Here is a 6,318-nt window from a genome sequence, read left to right on the forward strand (position 1 = left end):
CCAGAACTTAAAAACCAATACAGTTGTACTGGATGAATATTTGAATCATAATTCTATTGCTAAACATTTTATGATTTATCTCTTTAACTCTATTTATTTTCATCCCTCTACAGTATAGAGGTTGCATGTCCAAGTTCCAAAGCCAAACTGCCTGCATTCACATTTCAGCTCCATCACTTATTAGCTGAAGGACTTCGAACAAGTTACTGATCTTTCTGGATTAAGTTCAAGTTTCCTCATTTGTAAAATAAGAGGTAATAGTCATTACCTCATAAAAGTATTGAATATCAAATGAATGAATATATATATACACACAAACATATAATTGCATATGCATATATTAAGTTTCTCATAGAATGCCTTTAATTAAACAATTTAAATTTCCTTACTTGGATGAATGGAATAAAAACAGAAGCAGAGTGGGGCTACAAGTTTTTATTTTTGCTCCTTCATGGTGTGGCTTCTCTTTATGAATAGGTGGATGTATGAGTAGAGATTTGGAATCTTACAGCACTTTGGAAAGCAAACCTTGCTATAAAGTTAATGTGTATGTTTTTATAAGCTGAGACATCTTCAGTTTTCTAAGATGGCTCTTCCCCAGTTTCTAATATTCAATGTGTTACTTACGGTAAAGCAAATTGATATAACCCCCAAATCTCAATGGATTTAATACAATACTTGGTTCTTACTCACATAAAGGTGATTTAGTGGTTAGAGGGGTAGTGTTAGAGACGTGTGAATGAGAACAACTGCATCTTGAACAGGAGCTGGGTAAAATGAGGCTGAGACCTACTGGGCTGCATTCCCAGATGGTTAAGGCATTCTAAGTCACAGAATGAGATTGGAGGATGGCACAAGATACAGGTCATGAAGACCTTGCTGATAAAACAGGATGCAGTAAAGAAGCCCACCAAATCCCACCAAAACCAAGACGGCCATGAGAGTGACCTCTGGTGGTCCTCACTGCTACACTCCCACCAGTGCTATGACAGTTTACAAATGCCATGGCAATGACAGGAAGTTACCCTATATGGTCTAAAAAGAGGAGGCATGAATAATCCACCCCTTGTTTAGCATATCATCAAGAAATAACCATAAAAATGTGCAACCAGTAGCCCTTGGGCCTGCTCTGTCTATGGAGTAGGTATTCTTTTATTCCTGTACTTTCCTAATCAACTTGCTTTCACTTTCCTCTGTGGACTTGCCCTGAATTCTTTCTTGTGTGAGATCCAAGAAGCCTCTCTTGGGGTCTGGATTGAGACCCCTTTCCTGTAACAGTAGGAGTCCTTGCTCTGCTTCATATAGTCATTCAAGGATCCAGGCAGATGGCGGCTCTGCCTCTTTTTATCCATGTATTTTGAGATTACTCTGTCAATATCCATTTAACATTTAGGGAAGAGAGAACATTACATGTGGGAGGTTTATATGAGCCTGATCTCAAAATGTACATATAATTTCAGTTTACATTCTGTCAGCAAAAGTAATTTATATGACATACCTAACTGGAAGGGAAATTGGAGAATAGATTCTAACTGAGTACACAAGAAGAAATGTACATAGGTTTGTGAATAGTTAGCTGTTGTTACTACATGTAGAATGGGGCTGATAACACAACCTGGCAGCTTGTTTCTAAGGATCAAAGATAATGCCGTTAAAGTGTGCAGCACTGTTCCTGGAAACTAGGAGGTCCTCAATAAGTTATAATGCCATGTGGAGATTATTTTTATTATTATAGCTGAGGAACTGTTTTGGTTTTCTTTATCTAGTGTTTGTGGGCTTGGTTGACTTTGCTTATTTATTTATGCAGGTGTCAAATACTTCTGCAAACTCCCATATCACATTTTAAGATACAGTTTTTTGTTGCTGTTGTTGTTTGACTTCAGATTGAAGAGCTAGAACCTCTCCTCTGTCTCTTGATTATCTTGGATACAACCTGCAGTGCCTGGAAATCCCATTTCAGGCTTGAAAACATCCAGCACAGCAAAGGCCAGGAGCCAGAGAGCTCTCCCAGATCACCACTGCCCTGAGTGTGGCTTTGAACAGAAACTTCAACCAGCAAGTGAGGCCTGTCTCAGTGATACGGAGATAGCAGAGCAGGAGCTTCTTTGTTACTGTTGAATTCCTGATTATGAGGCTGACTACCAAAAGAATTGCGGTAGTTTCAGAAAGTTCAGTATAGTCACTTGAGCAGGATTGCTGTGAGGATAACATAGGACACAAGTGTTGCTAGTTGGTATAAAAGAACATTTTAGAGTAGTGAATATGTCCTTATGGCTCTCTACTTATATGGAGCCTATTCTCTTGCATTCTGAAACTCTTTGGGACATCTGATTTATCTAACGAATGATAATAAAGCTATGGCTACTTGCTATGGGACTGTCCTGGGCTCTTTATCTGTATTAGAAGCTTGTGAGGTAGCTGTGATATCTCCATCTCTCAGAGGAGAAAACTAAGGTACAGGAAAGACAGTATTCATCTAAGATCACCTGTTGGGATCTGAGGTATAAATTAATTACAACACTTTCCTTTTCAGTAAATGCACTATTTGAGTAACATATGTGAAAAGAAAGTATCTTGGGACCCCAAAATTACTAAGGAAAACTCAAAGTGGAAACTGATTAAGGCAAACCTTCCTCCAATTCCATTCAAAATTATCCCCTCTGCTCACTGAGGGGATGCCGGGAGGGCAGGGGGACGGACCCCAAAGGCGCAGGCGCAGGTTCCCTACAGTTCGCGGTGCCTTCCCGCTCCCGGTGCCTTCCCGCTCCCGGAACGCCCAGGCGATTCAGTCCACTCATCGGGCGCCGCCTCAACCTTCCAAACCGGGGGAAGGGGCGGGCAGGGGCAGCGGGTGCCACACACGCCAGCCAAGACCTCCGATCCAGAACGCAGGGGCTGCTGTATCCGGGGGAAGGACATTGTTTCGACAGCCACCAGGAAAACAGTCCCAGTGCACCCGGATTCCCATTGCCACCAACTTCGTGTAAACTCCTGTCCGGAGAACACGCCAGAGACCCAGGCCTTGGGCCCCGTGGACACGCCCGGTGCCACGGATCCCGCTAAACTGGCGGGCGCACTCTGAAAATCTCGGGGCCCGCCGCACCGCACCAAGAGCACAAGGAGGTGCCAACAAAGGAAGGAGCCTACGAAACCCACCTCCAAATCAAGCAATTAATCCAAGACAAAACCCGTCACAGCGCTCCGTTGCTCCTCTCGAATGGACGGCCTGGCCACCCTGTTCTGGCCCAGCCCAAGCCCCCTCCACCCTATCCCAGCCTGCCCAAAAGGGCCCTGCCTACTGGAGCAGGGCGCTACCTCTCCAAGGCTCTATCACTCTTGCTCTCTAGCTCCCTCCCCCTCTCTCTTCTGGGTTTGCCCCTGCGCCTCGCGCTACTTCTGCCGCCTTCCCTCTGTCTCTCTGTCTCTCTCTCTTCCTCTGTCCCTCTCTCTTTCTCTGCCTCTCTGTCTGTCTCATTCCCTCTCCCCCTCCCCTGTTTCTCTCGATCGCTGTCTCTCTCCCTCCCTCGGTTTCAGTCTCTCCATCCATCTCTTCCTTGTTCTCCTTCAAACCGTTTGTGTGCATGCACGTGTGTGTGTGTGTGTGTCTGTGTGCGCGTGTGCGTGTGTGTGTTCCTGCGCGCGAGCGCCCCGGTGTGTCTGTGTGTAGGGCTGTGGATTTGCTCCTGGTTGTGGTGGGGTGTGTCTGGGTTTCTCTCAGCCCCTCTGGATAGGGATCAGGCTGCCATCTCTAGTGCCGGCCCCGGGCAAAGCAGGGCCATCCCCCAACCGCCAACCCCCCACGCCTTCTTGCCCAGTGGCCGGGTTTTGCTCGGGACAAGCTACCGTGGTGGGAGCGTTGTGAGAAAAACGCCACTCGTGTCTCGTCCGTCTGTTCCCCCTTGGCCAGCCCTGACGGCTCTGGGTGGGTGGGGCAAGAGGGGGCCTCACAGAAGCCCCTGAGAGGCAAGGAATCCAAAAGAATATCTCCGCGACAGGGCGGAGTACTGGACGGGGTGCCAGGATCATGGGCCCTGGGCCCTGACGCCTCGGAGCACTCCCTGTTCCGAGCGGACCCAATGTGGTGGAAGCTAGGGAGCTCAGGAGCTGGAGAAGGCCGCAGGCGAGCGGCTCCGGGGTACCGATGCGAGCCCGGCGGCCCCGGGCTGGCGGTGCCGGTTGAAAGCCGGCAGGCATGGCTGGGCCGGGCTCTTGGGGCAGCCAGGCTCCTCTGCCGGGGTCTACAGCCATACCACCCTGAACACGCCCGATCTCGTCTGATCTCAGAAACTAAGCATGATCGGGCCTGGTTAGTACTTGGATGGGAGACCACCTGTGAATACCGGGTGCTGTAGGCTTTTTTGCTTTCTTTCTTTTCTACCTTCCTTTCTTTCCTTCTCTCTCTCCTTTCTTTCTTTCTCTCTCTCTTTCTTTCTTTCTTCTTTCTTCCCTTCTTTCTTTTCTTTCTTTCTCTCCCTTCCTTTCTTTCTTACCATCTTTCTTTTCTTTCTCTTTCTTTCTTCCTTCTTTCCTTCTTTCTTTCTTTTCTTTCTTTCTCTCTCTTTCTTTTTCTTTCTCTCTTTCGTTCTTTCTTCCTTTTTCTTTTCTTTCTCTTTCTTTCTTTGTTCCTTCTTTCCTTCTTTCTTTTCTTTCTCTCTTTTATTCTTTTTTCTTCTTTCTTCCCTTCTTTCTTTCTTTTCTTTTTCTTTCTTCTCTCTCTTTCTTTCTTTCCTTTCCCTCCCTCCCTCCCTCCCTCCCTCCCTCCCTCCCTTCCTTCCTTCCTTCCTTCCTTCCTTCCTTCCTTCCTTCCCTCCTTCCTTCCTCCCTCCCTTCCTTCTTTCCTCTTCCAGTCAGAGTCTTGCTCTGTCACCCAGGCTGGAGTGCAGGGGCACGTTCTTGGCTAACTGTAAGCTCCGCCTCCCGGGTTCAATGCCATTCTCCTGACTCAGCCTCCCCAGCAACCGGGCCTACAGCCGCCCGCCATCACTCCTGGCTCATGCTTTTGTACTTTTAGTAGAGCCGAGGTTTCACCGTGTTAGCCAGGCTGGTCTGGATCTCATGACCTCGTGATCTACCTGCCTCAGCCTTCCAAAGTGCTGGGACTACAGGTGTGATCCACCGCGCCCGGCCTGCTGTAGGCTTTTGTGGCTTCCATCCTCCCTCCTATCACCCTATTGTCGCCATGCTTCCCAACCTCCCCTGACTCTGCTCCCCCTTTATCGCCCGCCTACACCTCCCCCACCGCAGCCAGGGAACTCTTCCTGGGGTCCGCCACCAAAGCACCACTGGGCAGCAGCATCCCACCGCTTCCACCTCACCGCCCGCCCCACCAGGAGCTCCAGCCCGGGAGGGCAGGGGGCCGGATCCCAAAGGCGCAGGCGTGTGTTCCCTGCTTTCAACGGTGCCTTCCAGCTCCCTGAATGCCCAGGCCATTCAATCCACTCATCGGACGCCACAGCAACCTTCCAAACTGGATGAAGGGGCAGGCAGGGGCAGCAGGTGCCACACACGCCAGCCAAGACCTCCGCTCCAGAGCGCAGGGGCTGCTTTATCCTGGTGAAGGATATTGCTTCGCCAGCCACCAGGAAAACAGTCCCAGTGCACCCGGATTCCCATTGCCACCAACTTCGTGTAAACTCCAGTCCCGAGGACGTGCCAGATTCCCAGGCCTGGGGCGACATGGGCACGCCTGGTGCCACGGCTCCCGTAAAACGGTCGGGCACACTCTGCAAGTCAAGGGGCACACTGCACCGCACCAAGAGCACAGGGAGGTGCCAACAAAGGAAGGAGACTACTAAACCCACCTCCAAAACAGGCAATTAATCCAAGACAACACCCGTGTCAGCGCTCCGTTGCTCTTCTCCCATGGAAGGCCTGGCCACCCTGTTCTGGCCCAGCCCAAGCCCCTTCCACCCTATCCCGGCCCGCCCAAAAGGGCCCTGCCTATCGGAGCAGGGCGCTACCACTCCAAGACTCTATCACTCTCGCTCTCTAGCTCCCTCCCCCTCTCTCTTCTGGGTTTGCCCCTGCACCTCTTGCTACTTCTGTCGCCTTCCCTCTGTCTCTCTGTCTCTCTTTCTCTGTCCCTCTCTCTTTCTCTGCCTCTCTGTCTCTTTCCCTCTCTCCCTCTCCTGTCTCTCTGGATCGCTGTCTCTCTCCGTCCCTCGATTTCAATCTCTCCATCCATCTCTTCCTTGCTCTCCTTCAAGCCATTTGTGTGTGCGTGCATGTGTGTGTGTGTGTGTGTGTTTGTCTCTTTGTGTGCCTCAGCCCCTCTCGCCGGGGATCAGGTGTTCGGCTCTAGTGCCAGCCAGGGGCAAA

The 6,318-nt window shown here is 50.0% G+C and overlaps 1 pseudogene; it reads left to right on the forward strand.

Annotated features, from left to right (window-relative positions):
* The first annotated feature begins 4,236 nt into the window (after window positions 1–4,236).
* On the forward strand, window positions 4,237–4,355 carry LOC112614696 (annotated as a pseudogene).
* Window positions 4,356–6,318: the final 1,963 nt, after the last annotated feature.

Source organism: Theropithecus gelada, chromosome 1 (genome assembly GCF_003255815.1).
Source record: "Theropithecus gelada isolate Dixy chromosome 1, Tgel_1.0, whole genome shotgun sequence".
NCBI lineage: Eukaryota > Metazoa > Chordata > Mammalia > Primates > Cercopithecidae > Theropithecus > Theropithecus gelada.